Here is a 27819-nt window from a genome sequence, read left to right as displayed (position 1 = left end):
ATACTTGTTACTACAAAACAAATTACTATTGTTTTAAACACTTTTTTAATAACTACATAACACATAAAATAATATAATATAAAATACATGTAAGAAATAAATTAATTTAATTCAAAATCTTCTTTAAAGCTTACCTGCTTTTTACTTTAAAACAGGTAATAGGGATAACATTGTCATTCAGCCCAAGGTATGTAGTAGCATCTAATTTGATTTGCCAGACTAGTTCTCTGTATTCTAGGCTGTTTTCCATGCACCACCCCTTGTGTTGAGGGTTACTATTTCTAAAATGACAAAAGTAAACATTTCAAAACTTTTACAAACAAAACTGTGTTTGTATAGGGCATTATTTTTTATTACCTCTAATTATATCATGGTTATGTTCATAAATTATTTTCCTAAATGTTCTCTCTGCCTTCCCCACATAAAAGGCAGTACAGAAGGAACATTTAGCTATATATATTAGCCATTTATTTCCACAGTTGCCTTTTTGCAGGGTTATGTACTTACTTTGTGCATTTTCTAATTCAGTCTTATTTGCCAGTCATGTGTACATACCTACATCAGCTTAACTTCCACATTTTTTGTCCCTGCAATATTATCATTAACCCTTTTTTACATTTGGTTTTTCAAGTTAAAACCTGTTTTATAAACAAAATTAGGTTGCACTCCCATTAAACCCTTCATTTCATCATCTTTAAAATACTTCTTCCAGTTTTCTTCAACCACCTTTTTAATTTTGTTACTACCTGTATTATACTGGATCACCAAGGCTTTATCAAAAGCTTTTACATCTGCATCTAATTTTCTTGTCAATCCTTGTGCTTTATTAAAAGTTCTATCTTCAGAAGAACTCCTAGAATTGGCTTAAACTTAATATTCCTAAATTTGATAACCTGGTCCTAAATCTCATTGACCACTCCTTCCAGATACCCCCTTTCTGTAAACATATGTCAAAGCTTGTTAACCTCTATTGTGAACAGTTCATCTTCAGATATCATGCGTGACAACCATATAAATTGCCCTTTAACAATCCTTTTTAGTGCTTAAAGGGTGTGCATTGTTAAAATGCAAACATGAGTTACTATATGTAGGCTTTCTAAAGATGTTTGTCCTAAACCCATCTTTGCCCCTAGATATACAAACATCCAAATAGTTTATACCTTCACTATTACAGCAGTAGGTAAACTTATGAAATTACATGATATAATTAAGATAAGAAACAAAATGTGTAATAATATATACAGCATGCCTACTTATTTTTGATTACTAGTCTTCGTTTAGCGTGTTCTCTGTAGTCCGGTATATATATATATATATATATATATATATATATATATATATATATATATATATATATTAAAAGAGAGTATGGTTATTCAGGAGTCTGGGGCTCCTTCAGATTTTAACAACTTCACTGCCGGCCAGTAAAAATTTGGTTTGCTCAATGGATTCCTCCAATTTACTGTTTGGAATTTCCACAATGAAAGGTAAACACACTACTGTGCAAGCTCTTGGAAACATGTAAGCCACTGGAAAATACTGTTTTGGGGAAATCTCTTAACAAACAAGTTGCATACCAACAAGTTTACCACAACAGATGATGTGGTGAGCACAGTGAACAACTGAATATCACATGGATGGGCTCTTGGAAATCATTACAATCAACAAGGAAGCTCTTGTGAATGGCTGACTGTTTGGTGGGTGACTCTTTGTACCCAAACTTATTTTCACAAAGTACTGTACAACATACATTGCCAATAAATGGGGGAACTGTAATGTGAATGGGTCTATTATAGAGATGTCGTCGTCTTCTTTCAGCTTTTTCCCGGTTAGAGGTCGCCACAGCGGATCACCTGTCTGCTCATGATTGGCAGTGGAGTTTTTATGGTGTCAAGTTGCCAGCTCAGCGCCCAACCTTCCACAGAAGGCACACGCATGCACTCACACCTAGGGCCAATTTAGTGTGTCCAATCCACCTACAGCACGTCTTTGGGATGTGGGAGGAAACTCACGCGACCACAGAGAGGACATGCAGACTCTGCCCAGAAGGCATCCCAGCCGAGAATCGAACCAGAGAACTTCTTGCTGTGAGGCAGCAGCGCAAACCACTGCAACACCGCGGTTGCTCAATGGGTCTACTATAGAGACTGATTCCCATAATAAACAGTTTTCATCTGCAACCTTTTCGGCATGGATAAAACAAGCAGTGGTATTTAAAATTTAACATCCCTCCCAATTATGATTCTGGATGGGACACTTTTCCGTCACTTTCAAGCATGCTAAAAACCCTTGAGAAAAGGATTTTGAAGCTGTGGAGTCTGCAGATTGAAAATGCATATTTTGAGGAATGCTTGAGACAAAAAATACTACAAGGGCTACACTGTTTTAAGTTTCCTAATGGGTTGAATTATAATTATTTTTTTTTACCAAGAACTATGTAAAATGTTTAACCAGCATGCGTTTGAATTATTACAAGACTAAAATATGAAAATGTTATTAATGAAATAACCAATGAAGTTAATGAACATAATGACAAACTAACTAATGATTTATTACTTAAAGTGCATCAAATTAAATATTAGTGAATTTTTAAATACAGAGATAAACACTGTGATATAAACATAAAGTGTAAAAGTAAAAATAATGAAAGAGATATGGTGCAATATAAAAATAAATTGGCTTACTCTTTATCCCATGCATCTAAAGTGAGAGATTCTGGGGAGGAAAAAAACAATTCTGGAAATGCAATAGGTAACAGCATACAAAGGAAACATGGTGCATCTGGTAATGATAGTGGAGATACTGACATTACTAAAGTTAATGAAGTGATGGCTTAGTCTTGATAATGTGTTCATAGACCCTTTATAATATCTCCCCCTATGAAGACCAGAGAGGTTGACTCAACAGGAGAGGGAGAACTTTCACCACAAACCCAATCAGGTAAACAAGGGCATGAATTTGAAGACACCAAGAAGGAAGCAAACAAATTTAGGAAGGGAAAAGGGAAGAGGAATAAAATAAATATTATGAAGCCTGCACACACACGATTGAGTGATGATAACCTGATGATGGTGTGATAACCACTTATAGAGGTTTTAACATTTTTAACTGTAGTCATCTATTAACCATTAATTTTTTCCCATTTTGAAAAAAGGTTTTCTTTTGTCCCAGTGAAAAGCTTTGATGTGGTAGATTGTATTGTTGAACTCAAATTATTCACTAGGAAATCGAATTATTTGTATTATTTAAAGATATGAATTTTCCTGGAAATAAGAATATAAACATTAACATTACAAAGAAAAGTATTTTAATCCTAGTTTACACCCTATTACACAAGCATCTGAACATGGCTGTATTCAGAATATTTACAAATAACAGAAGAAGAAATGCTTTTCCAATAAGTCTAATTTTAACAAGGAAAACACAAAACTTTTAAACTTAATTAGGGACAATACATCCTTGGGAATTTTGAGACTAGATAAAGGACGGGTATAGTTATTTCTGATAATATTGATCATATTAGTATGGTGTTTGATCTATTGCAGGATGACAATACTTATTCCATATCTTCCAGGAATCAGGTTAATATAGCCTTTAGTAAAACAGATGTATGTTTAATGGATTGTCTCTTGCAAAACATCATTAATCCAGGTTTATACATTTTTCTTAGAAATTAAAGACTTTCATTTTGACTATTTTTGGAATTCTGAAAGTATATAAGGATATAGCTAGGAATTCCACGACCCACCCATTTGGAGTTTATGTGGATAGATTACTGAAACGTATCTAGCAAAAAGCTTCTCACATTATTAAAGACTCATGGGACTTTTTAACAACATTAAATAGGGATCAATGGGAAGAGGACACATATTTTGTAAATAAAGATGTGGTACATTTGTTTTCCTATATTCCCCAGAAACAAGGAATGTTCTTTTTTCAGGAAGCCCTGTTGTATTGGGAGTTTTTAACAGCAAAGTGAATATATAGAAGGATAATTGCTTTAATTCATTACTTCTCATGAAGCTCCAAGTTATCAGGAATGAAAGTGTTTAACTTTGTTTTTTATGTCTTTTTTTATGGTCAAAAATAATTTTTTTATCCAGTTATCCTGATATTTTGGATCCATTACCTTCCTGGATAGAGTTCAGGCTGTCCATTTTGTTTACAAGTTTTATATAGCCTGCTTGCTTTTTTTTTTTATATTACTATTCTCAAAAACCTCTCAAGGCAACCTGTCTTTTCTGAATGTTCCCATCATTTCTTACTGCTTTGAGGGATTACATTCTGCTATAAACATTATAAATCAAAAAGGGTTTATTTTAGTTAGATATATTTTGTTACACTAAGTTTTTGTTAAACATACTTTGTATTCTGACAAACATCTCAATTCGATACATTTTTGTTGTACATATTTATATATGTGTTGTAAACATCTCAACTGCATATTTCTGTTATATCAGTTTAAACTGTATTATTACCTTTTAGCCTGAGTTGTGGCTGAAAGCAGTCTTTGGACCAATCCACTCACCCTGTTAACAAAATGAATATAACCAATAAATAAATAATAAAGTTAAGGTTGCTTTAAATAAACACAGCAAATCACAGGAACCAAAACAATATTTTATATACAAGTATGCACACATCTCACACACAAAAGCATACATTGTGATAAAATAAGGTCTAGCAAGTAAACAAAGTATTAAATTGCCTACAGCAAACTTCCAAGGCACAGTTTGTCTGGAGCTGCCTGTAAAAAATCCCCAAAGCACAATCTGGATGAAGTACAGAAGCCATTCTAGAAAATAAGCATTCATTACTGTCCTGCAGTGAAACTGCTGCAGGACATATTCTGACTAAACATTAAGAGAGAGAGACTTGTCTTTTCATCAATTTTGGAGGTATGTCCAGTTCTTTGCAACGTCGCTGTTGTCCCATATTTTCTCCACTTTTTGATGACTGCCTTCACTGTGTTCCATGGTATATCCAATGCTGTGGAAATTTTTTTGTACCCTTCTCCTGACTGATACCATTCAACAAAGTATTAGTTTAAGGGTGTGCACACTTATGCAACCAGCTTATTGTACTTTTGTATTTTTTCCCCTAACAGATTTGTTTGTTTTTCAATTGAATTGTACAGGTTATAGGTCACATTAAAGGTGGGACAAGTTTTGAAATGATTTATTGTGGTCTCATTTTTTACATCACAAAAGCCTGGCATTTTAACAGAGGTGTGTACACCTTTTATATCCACTGTATATACCTTATATCACTTATATACCTCAACATATCGCTTAACTGTACAGATTTTTGCAGAATGTCCAGATTTTTGCCTCATATTTTGGTCCGTTTTTCATAAAATTTCAGTTTTCTGGCAAATTACTGGCAAATCATTAAAGACTGAAGTTAAACAAATAATGGCAGACATCTGTGTTTCAGACTTCATACCCTTCAGAAAATTCATACTAATGCACAACACTTATTCTATTAACTTTCTAAGTTTAAGTGCAATATTTAAAAATTGTCCCTATTTTTGGGCCTTGCACCACTTTTATTTACAGCTTTGTCCAGATTTCTTGTTCTAAGAAGTTGAGAGGTATGCCTGCTAAATATATAACAGCCGGACAGATTCTATATCTTCAGCGCACCTTCCACGCACCTATACTGTCAGGCAGCTCAAGCTGAGTGGATTAAAAGACAATTTTGGGGGCAAAGCCCTTCATAGCTTTCCTGCCAACAAAGAAAGGTAGGCAGAGCCCTGAAGGGCCAATGCTAGGAAGAACAAAAAGAAATAACTACATCCTGGCATTAACAACACACCAAAAAACAAGGGAGATTGATGAGGGGAGGGGCTACTGCAGCAGTGATCATTCAAAATCTACTGTAATGGTAGGTTTATTTACACAACTGTAGTGTATTCATTATACTGATCACTGCTTCAGTAGCCTGAGCTATAGGGGTAGGTTACCCTAGCTTACTATATTTGGGAGATGGAAGGAAAAGAGTTCAGAAGCCTCTGGAGAAGGGGCCTTGCAAAGCCTGATCTAGACCTAGAGAAGGAATTATGCTTGTAGTGCTTTGTAAAAGTATATACACAGGACCAAGTAGCAGCTTCTAGAATACTTCTAGAATTCAATCCTTTCCAAAAATCCACTGATGTAGCCAAGGCCCTGGTAGAGTGGGCCTTGACCCTCCCTTGAAAAATTTTGTTATGGTGAATATAACAAAAGGTAATAACTTTAGACAATGATTTGGAAATCATCTGTTTTGACAGAGATTGTCCCCTCTTTATATAGTCACAAGAAATGAACACTTGATCTGAAAATCTGAAAGATTTAATTTTGTCAAGACAGCACCCAAGAGGTCTATGGACATCCCAGGTACAGAGTATTCTTTCCCCTCATTTGTGGGGTCAGGAAAGAAAACAGGGAGAGGGATAGTTTGGCTTAAAGTAAACTTGGGCACCACTTTAGGTGTAAAAGAAGGACTAGTTCTCAAAGAAACCCTGTCCTCTGTGGAAAATGAGATTGGGATGACTCATCATAAGAGTTTGCAACTCTGATGTCCTTCTTGCAGAGGTTAGATCAATCAGTAAAACCAATTTTCCACATTAAGAACCTCAAGTCAGTTAGGTTTGCTGGTTCCAAATGAAACAAATTATCCCTTTCAAAAACAATATTTTGACATGAGAATTCATTAAAAGAGGAGGATCCATGGCCAGACATGTGGAAATGACTGATAAATGAACCTTGAAACAGGACTAAAAAAATGCCATAGAATAGCAACTCACACAAATATTGTAAAACCATAAAACAACTAGCCCTGAATGGGTGCTGGTTAAGTTGTTGATACCAAGTAGAAAACGTTTTCCATTTGTTAATATACAATTTTCTGGTAGCAGGCTTTCTTGCCACCATTAGTACATGCCACACATCCTCAGTAAACAGGTGCCTAAAGGGAATTAAGACACTATCATCCAGGCAGTCAAATGAAATTGACTGGTGATAGGATGTATCATACACCCCTGTTCTTGTGTGAGTGGATCCAGTATGTGAGAAAGCCTGTGGTAACTGCTCCTGACCATTTCCAAAAGAACAAACCACAGCAAAAGTCCAAAACTCCAAATAACACAAAGCTCAGGTACACCGACCACACCAACTAGTTTTGGATATTCTTAACGCAAAATAAGTTTATTTATCCACAAAATATTCTAAGCGTTTTCGCCAGTCTCAATAGACAAGCTTCCTCAGAGAAATAAAATATTTTTAAAAATTGGCGCTCTTTATACACATAAAATCTCGTTAGTAAGAGGTGCACGTCACTTCCTGGTAGTGTGTTGTTAGCCATTCTCACACTTCTTATTTATTTTATATGTATCAATGTAAGAATTATATAGACTCACACATCATACTTGCTGTACAACGAACTAGACATATACATATAATGTATAATATCATCCGACCATTAAAAACAGTTAAAAAATGACAAGAATAAAACTTTAAAAATGTTAATCATGAATTTACTACGTGCGAGTATTATCTGTAACTGCTACTTGACTTTTTGTAACCTCTTCCAATTAAAGACACAATCCATTACTTACCAATTGTGGCTGCCAAAATCATTAATTTAGAATATATAACTGTTAAATGGATTCCACTCTTGGGTTATTTTTTATCGTAAAGAATAACTATCCTTAACACCAAATACGTAAAAAAGCCGAGAATGTTTTTATTAATCCCTCAAAATCATTTTAACTCTATATAGGGCTGTTATAAGATAGATTAAATTCTTGTGTGTTTCATGTCCTCTATTTTTTGTCATCAAGAATTAACCAGTTCATAACAACTAGACATATAAAGGACATGGGTAAATCTATGAGTCGAGTAATGACACTTCACCCCAATATGGGCGAACATATCTTCCTCGCATCCTTATGGACATATAAATAATTGCCCAGGTGAGCAATGCTTTTAGTAGCATCTAAGTTCCTATAACACTAATCTATGACCTTAAGTACTATTACTTCTACTAGTATGAAAGCCCAATGTAGATCCCTTGGCACCTGTATTGCCCTAATTATCCCATAATATATGTCACTAAACCTCGTGCTCTATATATGGGGGTACCAAAAATCTCTAGGCTATCACTAACTACCCCTATGCTGACCATTATGTTCACTATTGTTGAGTTATCTAAGGTAACTTTTCAATTTAAGAAGACAAGCATCATTTAACCCCGAGAGTTGAAGGCATCCAATTTTATTTGCCATTCCAACTCCCTGGTTTCAAGCCTGATTGATGTAGGTCCTCCTCTAATACTCTGGGAAATGTGATCAATAGCCATAAAATAAAATTTGTGTCCCATGTGTTGGTCTATATGCTTTGCTAAAGCATTATCCATGTTTTGTTTTCTAATGGCGCATATATGTTGGTGATTCTCTCACCTAAACTTTCTATCTGTTTTCCAACATAGTACGGGCAGCTGTCACAAGTGGCCAGATAAACAATAGACTTTGTTTCACAATTTATTTTTGTCTTATGGAATATTTTTTCCGTTAATTTGAAATGAACTCCCTGTTTTACGACGACTACACCAGTTGCATCGTCCACAAATAAATGTTCCTTTTGTCTAGTAAAGGACTCGCTGTAATTTCCTTCTAGTAGGGTTTTCAGATTCCTTCCTTCCTATACACTACAATTGGTTTTGTCCCCAATTTTTCTAGTAAAAGTCTGTTACTAGAAATGAGCTAAACGTAATTTTTATAAAGAATGGAATTAATTTCCTTGGATTCCATATTATATGTTGTAATAAAACTACGGGAATAATTCCGTGTCTCTTCTTGAATATTTTTTGAGGTAGATTCCAATTCAGTATAATCTACCACAAGGGTGTGTGTAGACTCACTTTCACATCCACTTGTTCTGATGTTTAACAAGGGTATGTAGAAGCCATTCTCTCTCTTGTTCCTCACCTCCATTATCAGTTCATTAATAAGTACTTCTGGGTAGTCCCTATTTTTAAACATGTCACTAAGAAGTTGACATTCAGTATGGAAATTTTCCTCAGTACTACACATTTTTGCTGCTCTAATCAGTTGTCCTTTTATAATAGAGCGTTTTTGTTTGTGTGGATGTTGGCTAGAATAATGGAGGAATGAGTTACAATAAGTTGGTTTCCTATGTATTGAGGATATCAATAACCCGTCTTCTAAATTCCTTTCCAATTTAACATCCAAATAGTCTATTGAGGTCATAGAAAATTTGTATGTGAAGCTGAAAAAATCTGTGGTGTTATTCATATATTCAACGAGTTCAGAAGCTTCATTTTCCGAACCCTTAAACATTATAAAAATGTCGTCCAGAAACCTTGTGTAATAAACCATCTGTGATTTATGGTTTTCATTTCCAAAAATAAAATGTTTTTCCCAGTAGGCTACAAAGATGTTAGCTACCGAGGGTCCACATGGTGACCCCATTGCAATCCCTTGTTTTTGCAAATAGTGTTTTTTATCAAACATAAAAAAATTGGATGTGAGTATTATATCCAATAGGTCCGTAACTGTATCAATTTCATTTCTCGGGACCTCTAAGCTATTCAAAAAGGATCCTATCCACTCAATGGCTTCCAAATGAGGAATAGATGTATAGAGATCCACTACGTCTATAGTAAGAAAATTACATAGTGGATCAATAGGAAGCTCATTGATGGCTGACAGAAAGGACCATGAATCTTTGCATATGTAAGGGACCTTTTTTATATATTTGGAAAGGATTGTGTCCACTAGGCATGCACATGGATATGTCATGGAAGATCTAGCACCTATGAGAGCTCTCATGGGTGGATGGTGAAGGTCCTTGTGGATCTTTGGAATTCCGAAAATGGCAGGTGTCTTCGGTGTAGTGATATCTATATATTGGTAGGTGTAAGAGAGAGAATGGCTTCTACATACCCTTGTTAAACATCAGAACAAGTGGATGTGAAAGTGAGTCTACACACACCCTTGTGGTAGATTATACTGAATTGGAATCTACCTCAAAAAATATTCAAGAAGAGACACGGAATTATTCCCGTAGTTTTATTACAACATATAATATGGAATCCAAGGAAATTAATTCCATTCTTTATAAAAATTGGGCGTTCATTTCTAGTAACAGACTTTTACTAGAAAAATTGGGGACAAAACCAATTGTAGTGTATAGGAAGGGAAGGAATCTGAAAACCCTACTAGAAGGAAATTACAGCGAAGAGTCCTTTACTAGACAAAAGGAACATTTATTTGTGGACGATGCAACTGGTGTAAAACAAAGTAAAGGAGTTCATTTCAAATTAACGGAAAAAATATTCCATAAGACAAAAAATAAATTGTGAAACAAAGTCTATTGTTTATCTGGCCACTTGTGACAGCTGCCATGTTGGAAAAACAGATAGAAAGTTTAGAGAATCTACCAACATATGTACGCCATTAGAAAACAAAACATGGATAATGCTTTAGCAAAGCATATAGACCAACACATGGGACACAAATTTTATTTTATGGCTATTGATCACATTTCCCAGAGTATTAGAGGAGGACCTACATCAATCAGGCTTGAAACCAGGGAGTTGGAATGGCAAATAAAATTGGATGCCTTCAACTCTCCGTTAAATGACAATTGCAATATTGCTTGTCTTCTTAAATTGAAAAGTTACCTTAGATAACTCAACAATAGTGAACATAATGGTCAGCATAGGGGTAGTTAGTGATAGCCTAGATAGAATTTTGGTACCCCCATATATAGAGCACGAGGTTTAGTGACATATATTATGGGATAATTAGGGGTGTAATAGTACAAGGGATCTACATTGGGCTTGACTACGAATATACCCCTTCATACTAGTAGAAGTAATAGTACTTAAGGTCATAGATTAGTGTTACAGGATCTTAGATGCTACTAAAAGCATGGCTCATTTGGGCAATTATTTATTTGTCCATAAGGATGCCAGGAAGATATGTTTACGCCCATATTGGGGTGAAGTGTCGCCGATTACTCGACTCATAGATTTACCCATGTCCTTTATATGTCTAGTTGTTATGAACTGGTTAATTCTTGATGACAAAAAATAGAGGACATGAAACACACAAGAATTTAATCTATCTTATAACAGCCCTATATAGAGTTAAAATGATTTTGAGGGATTAATAAAAACATTCTCGGCTTTTTTACGTATTTGGTGTTAAGGATAGTTATTCTTTACGATAAAAAATAACCCAAGAGTGGAATCCATTTAACAGTTATATATTCTAAATTAATGATTTTGGCAGCCACAATTGGTAAGTAATGGATTGTGTCTTTAATTGGAAGAGGCACACTAAGTCGGCGAGCAGTTACAGATAATACGTAAATTCATGATTAACATTTTTAAAGTTTTATTCTTGTCATTTTTTAACTGTTTTTAATGGTCGGATGATATTATACATTATATGTATATGTCTAGTTCGTTGTACAGCAAGTATGATGTGTGAGTCTATACAATTCTTACATTGATACATATAAAATAAATAAGAAGTGTGAGAATGGCTAACAACACACTACCAGGAAGTGACGTGCACCTCTTACTATTTTATGTGTATAAAGAGCCAATTTTTAAAAATATTTTATTTCTCTGAGGAAGCTTGTCTATTGAGACTGGCAGCTTTGAATATTTTGTGGATAAATAAACTTATTTTGCGTTAAGAATATCCAAAACTAGTTGGTGTGGTCGGTGTACCTGAGCTTTGTGTTATTTGGAGTTTTGGACTTTTGCTGTGGTTTGTTCCAGTCCGACTAGTCCTAACATTTTCGGGTCTACTAACCCTGATGGACCTAGTTCCAACAATGATATGGCAGCATTATTAGTTACTATTTCACAACGACTAGACCACCTGAATACACGATTGGACACTATCGACCGTGCAAACGGCATTACTCACAATTTGGGCAACACTGGCAGTATGAGTGCAAGCAATGAGATGGGGGATACGCATCTTTCTTCTATTCCAGCGGGCCAACGGCAGGTGAACTTTGCGGGTAGTAGCAGGAACTCTGCGGCGCCTATTTCCAGAGATTCGCTGGAGGACATCAATGGACAAAATAATGTGCTTATTGGGGTTCCGACTTTAGGAGAATGGATTACAGCTCTGGATTCATTTGTCTTTACACCACAAGGCTTACAGGAACTACCGGCACTACAGGATGTGAACACGGCGATTTCTATGGACAATTTAGTAAGTAGACTTAAACTTTTTGATCAGAAATTACTGAAATTAAGGAAACTACAGTTGGAAATATGTTATCTGAACCAATGTTTAAAAGAAAAAATTGTCCCAAAGGGGCTGCGCAGTTCCTTTGCTCCAACTGGCCTTTTAGCTGAAGATTCTTTTTTAAAAGAATTACGAGACCTATTTGACCAACAAGGCCTTCAATTATTGGGGTTAATGATTAAACATTACACGGCCCATATTTCCTTACTGACAGCTGAGATAAAGGATTTGGACAATTTGATTAAAATGGATATTGACTTTGTAAGATATAAATATGACTATACACGCATATTTAACAGCATAGATGCATTGATGGCCAAACTCAAAGTCAACAAGGGTAAAAAATTGACCAGAGACAGAACAGCTTACCAGCAAAACAAGGCTTATGTAAAACTAACTATAGACTATGTACAACATGGGGCTATTCCTACCACTTCATCACACCAACCTAATGCACATGACCAAGGGCCACAAGGGGACTCAGGAATGGATGCCATTCAGGAAGAACATGAATTGGACATTCCTGAGGGTCCTCGTAACAAAATTAAGGCCAGTAATTATAACAACAACAACGGCCAAAGATTCCGGGGGGATGGCCAACAAAACCAACCCAATACTTTTTTAGGGAAACGGAACAACCAATACCAGAAGAACTACAGGAACAGACGATGGAACAACAACCAAGTCTGAATGATGACAACCACTTGGACATAGAACAGGATATTAGTGTGAAGATACTAGTGAATACTAAAGGGGATTTTAAGATCTACAACTTCTCCAGCTTCACTATTGAACAAGAACTTATTGATTTATTGGCCCTAGGAAACACTTTTGTACCAAGTAACCATTTCAATCTAACAGAGACTATTATAGATTTAAAATGTTTTACACGGAAGTTGAATCTGGGCCTATTGTTTTCAACCCCTGTATACCAGGAAGGTAGTAAACTAAAACTGTCAAGTGTATTTAATCCACCAATACACCCTGACTTGTGTATTTTTGAACGGGTATGTGAATTTGACCTTAGACACTTAGACTCCAATATCAATAGTCAGTCCAGGAATAAGAAATACAACATTTCCAAGGCACAAAAAATGCTCCTAAATGAATTATGTCATTTACCGGTGAGAGTCTTCAAGCCCGATAAGGGTGGGGGCTTGGTTATTTTTGACAATAGTGACTATTTACATAAAATGTCCTGTGTTGTGGATGGTCCAGCCTATACACCCTCCTCAGTTAATGAGATGAATATGGTTTATTCTAGGAATAGGGGCTACTTCCGAGATTTATTTTTGGCAGGAAAAATTGATAACGACACCTACCAATATATAGATATCACTACACCGAAGACACCTGCCATTTTCGGAATTCCAAAGATCCACAAGGACCTTCACCATCCACCCATGAGAGCTCTCATAGATGCTAGATCTTCCATGACATATCCATGTGCATGCCTAGTGGACACAATCCTTTCCAAATATATAAAAAAGGTCCCTTACATATGCAAAGATTCATGGTCCTTTCTGTCAGCCATCAATGAGCTTCCTATTGATCCACTATGTAATTTTCTTACTATAGACGTAGTGGATCTCTATACATCTATTCCTCATTTGGAAGCCATTGAGTGGATAGGATCCTTTTTGAATAGCTTAGAGGTCCCGAGAAATGAAATTGATACAGTTACGGACCTATTGGATATAATACTCACATCCAATTTTTTTATGTTTGATAAAAAACACTATTTGCAAAAACAAGGGATTGCAATGGGGTCACCATGTGGACCCTCGGTAGCTAACATCTTTGTAGCCTACTGGGAAAAACATTTTATTTTTGGAAATGAAAACCATAAATCACAGATGGTTTATTACACAAGGTTTCTGGACGACATTTTTATAATGTTTAAGGGTTCGGAAAATGAAGCTTCTAAACTCGTTGAATATATGAATAACACCACAGATTTTTCAGCTTCACATACAAATTTTCTATGACCTCAATAGACTATTTGGATGTTAAATTGAAAGGAATTTAGAAGACGGGTTATTGATATCCTCAATACATAGGAAACCAACTTATTGTAACTCATTCCTCCATTATTCTAGCCAACATCCACACAAACAAAAACGCTCTATTATAAAAAGGACAACTGATTAGAGCAGCAAAAATGTGTAGTACTGAGGAAAATTTCCATACTGAATGTCAACTTCTTAGTGACATGTTTAAAAATAGGGACTACCCAGAAGTACTTATTAATGAACTGATAATGGAGGTGAGGAACAAGAGAGAGAATGGCTTCTACATACCCTTGTTAAACATCAGAACAAGTGGATGTGAAAGTGAGTCTACACACACCCTTGTGGTAGATTATACTGAATTGGAATCTACCTCAAAAAATATTCAAGAAGAGACACGGAATTATTCCCGTAGTTTTATTACAACATATAATATGGAATCCAAGGAAATTAATTCCATTCTTTATAAAAATTGGGCGTTCATTTCTAGTAACAGACTTTTACTAGAAAAATTGGGGACAAAACCAATTGTAGTGTATAGGAAGGGAAGGAATCTGAAAACCCTACTAGAAGGAAATTACAGCGAAGAGTCCTTTACTAGACAAAAAGGAACATTTATTTGTGGACGATGCAACTGGTGTAGTCGTGTAAAAACAGGGAGTTCATTTCAAATTAACGGAAAAAAATATTCCATAAGACAAAAAATAAATTGTGAAACAAAGTCTATTGTTTATCTGGCCACTTGTGACAGCTGCCCGGCGTACTATGTTGGAAAAACAGATAGAAAGTTTCGTGAGAGAATCTACCAACATATGTACGCCATTAGAAAACAAAACATGGATAATGCTTTAGCAAAGCATATAGACCAACACATGGGACACAAATTTTATTTTATGGCTATTGATCACATTTCCCAGAGTATTAGAGGAGGACCTACATCAATCAGGCTTGAAACCAGGGAGTTGGAATGGCAAATAAAATTGGATGCCTTCAACTCTCCGGGGTTAAATGACAATTGCAATATTGCTTGTCTTCTTAAATTGAAAAGTTACCTTAGATAACTCAACAATAGTGAACATAATGGTCAGCATAGGGGTAGTTAGTGATAGCCTAGATAGAATTTTGGTACCCCCATATATAGAGCACGAGGTTTAGTGACATATATTATGGGATAATTAGGGGTGTAATAGTACAAGGGATCTACATTGGGCTTGACTACGAATATACCCCTTCATACTAGTAGAAGTAATAGTACTTAAGGTCATAGATTAGTGTTACAGGATCTTAGATGCTACTAAAAGCATGGCTCATTTGGGCAATTATTTATTTGTCCATAAGGATGCCAGGAAGATATGTTTACGCCCATATTGGGGTGAAGTGTCGCCGATTACTCGACTCATAGATTTACCCATGTCCTTTATATGTCTAGTTGTTATGAACTGGTTAATTCTTGATGACAAAAAATAGAGGACATGAAACACCAAGAATTTAATCTATCTTATAACAGCCCTATATAGAGTTAAAATGATTTTGAGGGATTAATAAAAACATTCTCGGCTTTTTATTTGGTGTTAAGGATAGTTATTCTTAAAAATAACCCAAGAGTGGAATCCATTTAACAGTTATATATTCTAAATTAATGATTTTGGCAGCCACAATTGGTAAGTAATGGATTGTGTCTTTAATTGGAAGAGGCACACTAACAGTTACAGATAATACAGTAAATTCATGATTAACATTTTTAAAGTTTTATTCTTGTCATTTTTTAACTGTTTTTAATGGTCGGATGATATTATACATTATATGTATATGTCTAGTTCGTTGTACAGCAAGTATGATGTGTGAGTCTATACAATTCTTACATTGATACATATAAAATAAATAAGAAGTGTGAGAATGGCTAACAACACACTACCAGGAAGTGACGTGCACCTCTTACTAACGAGATTTTATGTGTATAAAGAGCGCCAATTTTTAAAAATATTTTATTTCTCTGAGGAAGCTTGTCTATTGAGACTGGCGCTTTGAATATTTTGTGGATAAATAAACTTATTTTGCGTTAAGAATATCCAAAACTAGTTGGTGTGGTCGGTGTACCTGAGCTTTGTGTTATTTCCAAAAGAACGGAGAACCACAGCTGCCCAAAGGGAGTCACCACAATGATCTTGAGGAATTCCTTCTAAATCTTCAGAAGTAAGCCTAGGTATTACTGGAAAGGGTGGAAAAGAATATATCAACTTTCCAGTTCAAGGAAAAGAAAAGGCATCTGTCTTCCAGGCCTTCTTGTCCTAGAGCACAATCTTGCCAACTGACTGTTCAAAGCAGAATGCAAAGAGGTCTACTTGAGGAACTCTCTACAGATGGATCAAATCTTGGAAGACCTCCTGATCTAGTTTCCATTCATGAGGGTCTAACCTTGTCCTGCTCATCTTGTCTGCCCAACAATTTTGCTCTAATGGAATGTAGGATGCATGTAAAGTGAGACTGTGCAACAAAGCTATAACCCATGCTACCATGGTTAATCTGCAAAGGGGGTATGTCCTGGCTCCCCCTTGTGTGCTGATATACCACATGACTGTAGTATTATCTGTAACAATCTGAAGACGTCCCAGGGACCCAAGATGATTCAGAGTTGAGTGACTTGATCAGGACAAGCATCTCTCTTATATTTATGTCCTTTCCTCTTGTCCTTGGAGTCGCACCACCTTGCACTTTTATCCTCCCCAGAAATTGCTCCTCAAGCAAAGTCTGACACATCTGAGAAAAATGACTATTTTGGAACAGGTTTGGAACAGGGAGGAAGAAGAGGAGACCTGGATTTAGAGATATCAGTTATCTCCACCAAGTGATTTCCCTCTAGCAAACCCCAGTACTGGGATCTGAAAAGACTAGAAGTGGTCCTGAGACCACAAATACTTCAGATACCACTTGGAATCATGTCAAGAGTACCATGAGACTCCTAGAAGCCATGAGACCCAAAATCTTGTGGTACTGCCTTGCAGTAACTGAATGTTAGATATACCTTTTTTTTTCCTGTGGAAGAAAAACTCTGAACTGTGGTGTCTAGCTGGCATCTCAGAAGCACAGTCTAGCAAGATGTCAAGAAAGACGTCTGAATGTTGTCTTGGAATCCCAGCCTGTGTAAGAGATTTCTCAACCAAGACAGACATTCCTGCTGACACTTTGAAAAACACTCTACAAAGATAAGCAACTCATCTGAACATAGAAACATATGGATACTCTGTAGCCTGCAATGAGCTATAACTGGAGCTAGATACTTTGTAAACAGTCTTGGTGCAGCAGATAGTCAAAAGAGTAAATCAAAGAGCTAAAAATATGATCCAGACACAGATCCTTAAGAAACGCCTGAAGTCTGGATGAACAGGAAAGTAATGAAAGCATCTTTTAAATGTAGAGTTACCAGGAAACTTGAATGGGGAAGAAGAGGTAGCAGGTCGTGAAGTGATATCCTTTTGAATATGGGCACTATCACAAACCGGTTTAGTTAAAAAAAAAAAGTTCCAAATCTAGCATTGCCACCTATCCTTTTTTTATGGACTATCCTGGAATCAAACTGATTGTCCGGTAGTCTGGAAAACACTAGACAAACTCTGGTATTTTGTTCCAAACAAAGAAACAGACTATCGGAGTTTGTTAAATCAGTGCATGTACTATGCTTTTTTTAGAAAAAGCATAGTAAATCCACAGAAAAAAATGATCACGAATGGAAAAAGAGGGCGCTCCCCTTCATCTGACATAACAATGATGTCATGAAATGAGCAGAAAGTGTGTGGGTTTATGGGAAGTGCAAGTCCAGTTTTGGCCCCAATGAAAGGTGTAAACCCTGTCCAGATCTGGTCTCCAATCATCTTCTCTATTTGGCACTAAAAAGATTACTGAATAAAATCTCTTTCCCAGTTAGGAAGGGGGAACCTGTTCTATCACTCCCTGGGACAGCATGCGATGGACAGGTAGAAGCAGAAGAGGAATTTCCTCCCACTGCCATCTGTTACCTTGATGAAGGTAAAAGATAGAGGGGGATACCTCCTTTCCTGAAGAGATTCAAGATCCTAAACCTGAACAGGAAGATGAAGGAGATGCAAGTCATTGGTCAGAAACCAAAGAGAAAAGTAGAAATTCAGATTTTCTGGAAGAAATAAGGGGGATGCCAGAGTGGGAGGGGGAATAAAGTTATCTGAGTTTGCAGAATTCTTCCTAGAGCCCTCTTGCCATTTCTTCGTAAATGTCTGTTTAACTGTATTTTGTTGAGACTATTTATTTTGTTTCTTACCAAAACTGAATGAGGATTTAGAGAATCTCTTGGAAAGCTTGGAAAAGGAGGGCTGAAAAATCTTAAGATTCCCTGTATCAGTTTACACATTTCACATTTTTGATCACATCTGTAGCAGAGGGGCCAAAAACTAAACCTCTATTTAAAGGAGAATTTAAAATCTCATTTTTAACACCATATGGGAGGTTCTAAGAATGCCATCATGAAATCCTCTTCAAAACAATACTAGTGGTCACAGCCCTGGAATATGTATAAACAGAGTCATACACACACTCTCTCTACAATAAGTAACCGAAGAAATTATTTAAATCAGATTTTTCCTAATGAGGAAACTGCAAATAAAATATTTTCACATTTTCACAATTCGTCAGAACACACCTTCACATATAAGCCGGACAATTTCAGATTCTGAAAATCAAAGTTGAAGAAGCATGTACTTTTACCCCATACTTAACAATAATCTTCTCCTGCTTATCAGAAAGAGAAAGAGTTGGATTAACTAAAGCTACAGCAGCTGCTGGATCGGGTTTGGGAAAAAGTGTGTAAAATCTTAAAAAAGACTGAGCGGCTTTATACATCCTACCTGCCACTTTAGGGGAAGCTGACTTACTGTCAGGAAACCTTCAGGCAATAAAACACACATCCTCCAAAAATGACAGAACTGGAGAAATGGGTGCAGGTTATGTTAATTCTTTCTGTAACAACATATTGTAATTTCTGAGGGACTTGAGAAACTTGTCTTCCCCCACTGAACACACTGGTACATTCTAGAAATGGTCTAAGAGAAAGATAACCCCCCCTCCCACCCACAGGGAGGATCCGAAACTCAGCAATCTTCAGAGTATAAATCAGATGTCTGAGGAGAAAACCCTGTTATCTGTCCCTTCATCTTCCTGTCCAAATTCAGAATCTTGAATCTCTTCAGGAAAGGAGGTATCCCTCTTTATTTCACCAGAAACTACTTTACAAGAAGGATAAACAGCCTGAATTAAATCCTGTGCCAGATCCATTAAACTAGTCCTAAGGAAATTTGAAAAGGAGTAGATACATATTTAGTTTTCTGTTTCTTTTTGACAAGAAAAATGGGACGAATTTTGGCAACATCAGCTTCTCCAGGTATGGGCACAACATTCTGACAAAACAGGGAAGCCACTCTCAGGGCCTATAAGAATTTCTTTCTCTTGCTCACGGACAGGACTCCAACAGCCTTAAAGGATGTGATTAGCCCCCCAGTCCACAGCGGCTGTAGGTGCTACGTCAGAAAAATCCTGAGTAAAAGATAAGTGGTCTGAGGTACAAATAAAGGCCACAGCAGTCACCCACTTGCAGCTTAGGCAAATTGCTAGCCTGCTGTGACAGCAAAGGCTGCTTGTTTAACTTTTTCTTTTTGTGACTAGAAGATTGTTCCATGGTCAAGCTGAAAATGGTGTCTCTTTCCCAGACAGAGAACAAGTAGCAAATGCCAGTAAAAACTAGATATCTTTAAAAATTACTTTTTTGCAGACAAATACAGTATAAAGCACTTCTAGCCTCACAAAGCAAAATAAACCCAATTTCGCCGGAGAAAAAATGGTTTTCAGTTACTTTAAGCAACTTTTAAACTGACAAGAAAAAAAGAGGGCTTCCATTAAAAGTACAGTACAGTCTTCTGACAGTCCGTTAAAACATAAACTCCTAGCTTTAAAATAATTTTACTAATGAGGAAAGTATTTATAATCACCAAAAACTGTTGTACGGAGGTTTTTCCCCCCAAAGGGAACTTAACTGCTCAGCAAAGGAAGGTACAGTTGTGTACCTACCAAAAATGTAGATGTTCGAGTGTATTCACTGTTGCAGTCATTACACGTGGGTTATCCTGCTGGCAGGCTACCCACAGTCGGCCTGAATTCCAAAGTCTTGGTCCAGCGTCGGTTGCTGTCGTCAGTGCGCCAAGGGTATAAAAGATGCAGCTGACGCCATTTCTTCAGTTTTTCTTCCCCAGATGTCAGGTGCCCCCATAAGGGTAGGCTAAAAATTTGCAAATAAAAAAGCATGTACTAACATAAACATTACCTTCCTCTACAAGCAAATACACCACATAGGTTGTATACAATAGAGAAGTACAGATAAGTCCCAGCAATGAAAGGGGGATGGTAACCTGGACTGCAACAGTGAATACACTCGAACATCTACATTTATGGTAGATACACAACTGTACTATGTTCATCGTGCTTCACTGTTGCAGTCATTACACTTGGGTTGAATCCCAAAGCTGAGGTTGGGCGCCTGGGTCTAAATAGGATTAGGAGTGGCTATGAGGCCCTGCAGAACTGCAGTGGCAAAGCCTGCTCTGGATTTAGAGTAAAGAGGTAAGTGATAGTGCTTGGTAAAAGTGTGCACTGAACTCCAAACTGCAGCCTCTAAAATATCCTTGGTTGGTACTCCTCTGAGAAAGGATGCTGATGTTGCTGCTGCCCTGGTAGAATGTGGCCTAATATTCTTAGGCACTGATTTGCCATGCTGTGCATAGCAGAAACGAATGCAGTGTCCTATCCATTTTGAAATAGTGTGCTTTGAAATAGCCTTTCCTTGTGATCCTGCAGCGTATGTGACAAAAAGTTGCTCAGTTTTTCTGAAAGCTTTTGTTTTGTCCAAGTAGAATCGTAGCTGCCTGTGTATGTCCAAAGAGTGCAGAAGTCTCTCCCCTTTATTCTGGGGATTTGGATAAAAGGTTGGTAAATGAATGGTTTGGTTAAGAGCCACACTGGATACTGCCTTTGGCATAAATGATGGGTTTGTCCTTAGAGAAACCCTGTCCGGATGAAAAATGATAAAAGTTCCACTGCCATTAGTGCCTGTAACTCTGAGACTCTTCTTGCTGAAGTTATTGCTAGGAGCAGAGCAGTTTTCCATGATAAGAATTTTATCTCAGCTGTATTGGCTGGCTCAAAAGGAGGCAGTGTGAGTTTTTCCAAGACAAAGTTGAGGTCCCATGTTGGTATAGGTGCTCTCCTTGGGGGTCTTATGTTTTTTGCCCCTCTGAGGTACTGTCTTAGTAGTGGGTGAGAGAAAATAGGAGGTTCCGTATTATAATGAGCTGAAATGGCAGAGGCATGGATCTTAATTGATGAGAAGGATAGGCCTTTGTCCAGCATCTCAGTTAGGTATTGTAAAATCTGAGGAATATTAGGAACAAGCGGTTCAAGTCCTTGTGCCTGGTTCCAAGCACAGAATCTCTTCCATTTTTCTGCATAAGATTTCCTGGTGCTGGGCCTCCTGGCTTAGAAAATGACATCCATAACTGCTTTAGAGAGAGGTGAGATCTGAGTGGCTATATTATTCGCCAAGCAGCCAGATTTAAGGTTCTGAGTTGGCTGTGCAGGATCTGATTGTTTTGTTGGGTCAGCAGATGAGGAATTTGAGGTAAAGTCCAGGCTGGCTCTTGAGACAAGCTCTTTTGGATTGGGTACCAGTGCTGGCGTGGCCAGTCTGGGGCAATCAGAATCATTTTTGGCTTCTCTTGTTTGACTTTTAGGAGTAATTTGGTGAGTAGAGGCAGTGGTGTTTAGGCATAAACTGTTAGGCTTTTCCAGCTGAATGATAGAGCATCCAACTTACATGCTTGTGAGTGATAAGTCCTTGTACAGAATCTCTGTAGTTGGCAGTTGTGAGGGGAGGCAAATAGATCTATGTCTGGGCATCCCCATTTCTTTGTTATCATGCTGAAGACTTGTGGATCTAGTTTCCACTCGTGAGGGTCCATGAGGTTTCTGCTTAGTTCGTCTGCCAGAGTATTTTTCTTTCCTGGCAGGAATTGTGCCTGCAGATGTACTTGATAGGCCAGTGCTGGGTTCCACAAGGTCATGGCTTGCCTGCAGAGGGGGTAGGAATGTGTGCCCCCTTGCTTGTTTATGTACCACATGACTGTAGTATTGTCCGTCTTTAGTAATAGTTGTCCTGGATGTAGTAGGTTCTTGAAGGCTGTCAGGGCATTCTGTACAGCTAGCATCTCTTTTTGATTGATATGAAGATGCATTTGGTCTGTGGGCCACATGCCCTGTATACATTTTCCTGCCATGTGTGCTCCCCAGGCATAATCCGATGCATCTGTTGTTAGTGTCTGCCTGGCTGTGGGTAAAATGAAAGGCTGTCCCTTGTTGTGGAGACAGGCCAGTGCCCACCATCGAAACTCTTGTTGCAGACAGGGAATGAGAGTAATTATTGTTTCCAGGCTGTGGCAACGTTGAGTCCAAACACTTTTTAGATACCATTGTAGCTTCCTCATATGCATTCTGGCATATGGAATTAGCAGGATGCAGGATGCCATGAAGCCCAAAGCCTGCAGAATTTTTCTTGCAGGTAGCTGGGTCTTTGTTGCCATCATTTGAAAGTAATGAGTCAGTTGCCTTTGTTTGTCTGGCGTGAGATAAGCCATCTGGGTAGTTGTATTTAAGCTTGCACCCAGGAATATTATCTCTTGAGAGGGCACTAGTTTTGATTTATTTTCGTTTACTGTGTACCCTAGGCAAATTAGTAATCTTTTTACAAATGCCAGATGCTTTAGTAGAATGTCCTTGCTGTCTGCTTGAATAAGGCAGTCGTCCAAGTAGGGATATATTTGAATTCCTTTTTGTCTGCAAAATGCAATTACTGGTGCCAGGCATTTTGTAAAGACCCTGGGCGCAGTAGATAAGCCAAAGGGCAGTGCAGAGAATTGGTAATGCATTGAGCCAGCTATGAATCTGAGGTATCTTCTGCAAGATTGTCTGATTGGGACATGCAGGTATGCCTCTTTGAGGTCCAAAGTAACTAGCCATGCCTTCTTGCCCAGCATGGGTAGACGTTGCTGCAGTGTCAACATTTTGAATTTTGGAACTTCCAGGAAAGTATTTAGAATAGACAGGTCCAGTATTGGTCTCCAAGCTTTGTCCTTTCTGGGTACCAAGAAAAGTCTTGAGTAAAATCCTTGTCCCTGCTCTTGCTGCGGTACTTTTTGAATAGCCCTCATGTCCATGAGAGCAGAAATTTGTTTTTGTGCCTCTGCCCATTGATTGTGTGGCAGGTCTGGCATACCTTTTGGCCTTGATAGTGTGTAACAGTGGAACCTGTAACCCTGGGAAACAATATTCAGTACCCATTTGTCCTGGGTGATCATGTGCCAATTTTGTGAGAAAAGTGCTAGTTTTCCCCCTAAGGGTGCTGCCAAAAGGTAAGTGCTTGGCATTGGTAGAGGAAAGTCATTGGGACTGTTTCCTATAAGGTTGTGATTTGTCGTCTCCGCCTTTGGGGGCTGAAGCACCCCATTGCTTAGGTCTATATGAGCCTTGGGGCTGAGATCTGCCTCTTGGGCATCTGTATCTGCCTCTTTGTGGCCTGTCTGACACTGGAAAAGACCAATTTTTAGAAGGCCACTTCCTGCTAAATCTGGGTGGCTGAACCTGTAAGAAATCCTTCACTGTCTGCATTGATTTTGCTTTATCCTCCATTTTCTTTAACACCTCTTCTGCCTTAACACCAAACAAAGTATCATGGTGTAATGGAGCATCCAACAATTTTGCTTTAACATGATCAGGTAAACTTTGTTCTTTTAACCAAGCATGCCTTTGAATGACAGAACCTGTAACTGCGGCTCTGCAAGAAGCCTCTAATGAATCAAAACCACATTGCAAAGTATGCTTTCCCACTTGTTCAGCTGCATGCAATAAATCCTGCGTTTCCTTATTTTCAGGACATTCTGAGCTTGTAAGCATTTTCTGATTTAGCAAAGACATTAGGTATTGTTGATATTTAAGCATGTGAAACTGGCAGTTTAAAGCCCTTACAGCTAAAGTAGCAGAGGTATAAACTTTTTTTCCCCATCTGTCCAGTGCTCTAGAAGACCCTATCAGAGGGAACAGGGTTTTTTTTGCAGTGGAAGCCTTGACCCCTTTGGGACCCTGAGAAATTGTTTCTGGGTCAGCAGCAGGGTTTTTATAAAGAAATTTATGAGAATCTGGGGCCCTGTAGTACTTATCTGGCTTAACTGGTGCAGGGGGTAAAGAATCAGGAGACAAACTGGATTAAGAAAATACATCATCAACAATATCTAGTACAGGGGGAATAGCAAGGGGCCTATGCTGAGGCAGTAAAAGAAAGTCCCTGAGCCTTTTCTTCGATTCTGAATAATCCTGGATCTCCCAATGGAAATGCTCCCTCAAGGTGTGCAGGGTCTCCCCAAAGGAGTCAGGAGGAGAAGCTAGGTTCTTCAGCGTCAGAGTCCTCATAGGGAGGAAGAGAATATCCCTGTTCTGAAGAGGAATCAGTGGAAATAGAAACCTGATCAGAAGAATCAAAGTCAGTATCTTGCCTAGGCCTTTTATCAGGAGGGGAATGGAAACCCCTGATCAGAGTAATTAGGTCCTCGGCCATTTTAAGCATCTGTTTCTTTGGCATGGATGACTGTCCAGGTGAATGCTGTGCTTGTTTCTTTGTCTTTAAAGGTGTTTTAGACTTTGCCTTGGCTGCTGAAGTAGTCTTGATAGTAAGCTGTGTAGGTCTGAAAACACCATCAGAAGCCGATGCCTGCTCAGCGGCTCCGGACCCATCTGAGGGAATAGTTTCCGTAGGCCCAATACCTTGAGTTTCCAGAGGCCTAGCTGTCTCCATGTGGGAGTCGGGGGTGGCCTTTGGCTCTGAGGTAGCGGGTGTCAGGGGCTGCGAAAGCGCCTCACTGAGAACCTGCGAACCGGCGAATGGCCTAGAAGAGGCTTCGTCGGTTTTGACCTCGGATGCCTGTCCTTGCGCTTTTTATTAACTGCGGTCGTCAGTTGTTCCGACAGCATTATATAGTTAAACCTTCAGCCAAAGTAATGTAAAGCAAAATCGAACCAACGCTTAATAGTGCGTTGGTTGAATCTAGCGCAAAACTGACAACTAGCAACGTCGTGGTCAGGGCCTAGGCAAGGAATACAGTAAGAATGAAAATCCTTATGAGGTATTTGCTTCCCACAAGAAATACAATAGTTAACTTTTACTGACATCGGTCTGGAGCAAGAAAATGTTTTCCCAACGGAGTACTTAGCTTTATTGAAGACTTCGGATCTGAAATTCAATTTCAAAAATCTCAGGAGTCGGCCGACCGGCACTTGCGAACTGCTTTTGCTTTGGGCACCACGCGGCAAGAAAGACTGAAGAAAATGGCGTTGGCTGCATCCTTTATACCCCTGGCGCACTGACGTCAGGGAAGAGGCGACAGCAACCGACCAAGACTTTGGAATTCAGGCCGACTGTGGGTAGCCTGCCAGCAGGATAACCCAAGTGTAATGACTGCAACAGTGAAACATGATGAACATCAGCACAAGATGACCATTAATCCTTGAAAGCCACAGAGAAGTGTACTCTTTGACAGCAGTACAGCTCATAAGGGGCTTGGCACCCAGACTCTACTTTTAGTCAGCTCAACTTGAGCTGCCAGACAGTTTAGATGCATGGAAGGCTGGCACTTTACTCTATCCTCCTTGGTAGGATATAATGTTTATAAGGCTACTGAAGCAGTGATCAATACGATGAATATCTATACAATTATTTTCCTCTACAGCACATTCCTTCTACATTTTATTTATTCCTGTACAAATAAACACACACCTCCACTGGGTCACTTTTCTATTTTAAGTTCTTTAAATTATGGATTGCAATGCAAACCCACACTGACTGCCTATTCCTGGACAGTTTCAACTTTGTCTATGTCTCTGCGGAGGAAAGGGCTTCAAATCTGCACAACATACTCAATTTGTATAAACAGGAAAAGTATCTTCCATTTTTACTAGCAAAAAGGTAACACCATGCATTCTAAAATTCTTCAGCTTTCCTCAGTATCAGTGCCAACTTGCACTGAATTTCCACCTCCAGTGCACATTAAAGAATTAGCCCGGAATCTCATTACACTTAACTGCTGAAAACAGTTTATCCCATTACATTCACTGTATCACTCCAGCAGAAATGTGCATCATTTGGTGCATCCTAAAATTTAAGTAATGACCAAATAAGTAAAGCAGAAGTGCAAGCTTATGAGACTGATCTCTTCATCAAGCAATGCATGAAACGGCTCAGACTGATACACAGATGTAGTAAAATACAGATGCAGATAAATGGGTTAACTTGAAAATGCATATGTAACACAAGCACACATCAACAGACAATCCTGACACAAAGATACAGACGTCTAATTCATGCAAGGTGAAGTTACCTCTTACTGCATGCAGTCCTTTAGATAGTTGCATACCCTCTGATATGGCATTTACAAAAACGGTACATTTGCAAGGAAGTCAACATCATCACAGATAATTTGATAGCATTTTCCTGGTCCATTTTCACTGGCCAGCTATCAAGATTACTATGGATCTAATTTTGCCTGCAATATCAGCAATAGCCACTACAGGAAGAAGTCATACACACACACACACTTCTTATGTAAACATATATGGATTCACTTCATAATCTCGAAATACAGAAATCTCGAATTTCAGTTTTTCAAGACCATGAAATCGAATCCACACAACACTGAAACACCAAAACCGCGAAATTCAAAACATCTAAAACCCAGCACACACCGGACCACAAACATATCGCAACACCCACATCACAACATAAACAAACAAAACAACACACATCCACAAACCTACAACACAAATAAGTAGGGGGGAAGCCCCCCACACCCCCCCTACTTATATATACTAACTCTGAGATTGCACAAACAGTAAACAAAAGCAAACACGCACACACACATTTTACAGTCCCTCAATCACACATTACACATATCAGCACATTCACATACACTCAAACTCTCACACAAAACCTTTACAAAACACTCATTTACCTGACATAACACCTAAATCCACACATGGCACCGCACACCATCCACATACAATCCTGGACATTATGTAGCATAAAGCCATAACCATGAATTTGAGATATTCAAATTCATGTTTATGCACGTTCGCTATTTTCAAACTTCAACTTTATAGTCTCAAAATACTGAAATTCGACATTTCAGTATTTCAAGATTATAAAGTGTTTCTATATAGATATATATATATATATGTGTGTGTGTGTAGACTGTATACACACATGCACAGACACACATATATATATATTTATATAACTTACACAAATATTTATTGTTTTTTTACATATTGTAGAAATATAAGTATACAACAGCAAATGTGTTTAGCATATAATACTCAAAACTATGAATAATAAGAGGAGAGATATGGGACTTCATGCTG

At 38.0% G+C, this 27819-nt stretch overlaps 1 protein-coding gene across 7 annotated transcripts in view; it reads right to left on the bottom strand.

Moving 5' to 3' along the window:
• Nucleotides 1-27819, bottom strand: part of MFSD3 (major facilitator superfamily domain containing 3) — a 1502303-nt gene that overhangs the window by 1390162 nt on the left and 84322 nt on the right. For 4 of the 7 annotated variants that reach the window (XM_044060837.1, XM_044060842.1, XM_044060838.1 and 1 more), the window contains exon 2: nucleotides 4479-4529. The exons of 2 other annotated variants lie outside the window; for them this stretch is intronic. The gene's annotated coding sequence lies outside the window, so the exon portion shown is untranslated. Of the gene's footprint in view, nucleotides 1-134; nucleotides 282-4478; nucleotides 4530-27819 lie in introns of all 7 variants that reach the window. One more of the 7 variants, XM_044060839.1, reaches the window with a different exon arrangement.

Source organism: Protopterus annectens, chromosome 2.part0, assembly GCF_019279795.1.
Source record: "Protopterus annectens isolate FY-2018-M chromosome 2.part0, PAN1.0, whole genome shotgun sequence".
NCBI lineage: Eukaryota > Metazoa > Chordata > Ceratodontiformes > Protopteridae > Protopterus > Protopterus annectens.
This window is presented reverse-complemented; position numbering and strand designations above follow the sequence as displayed.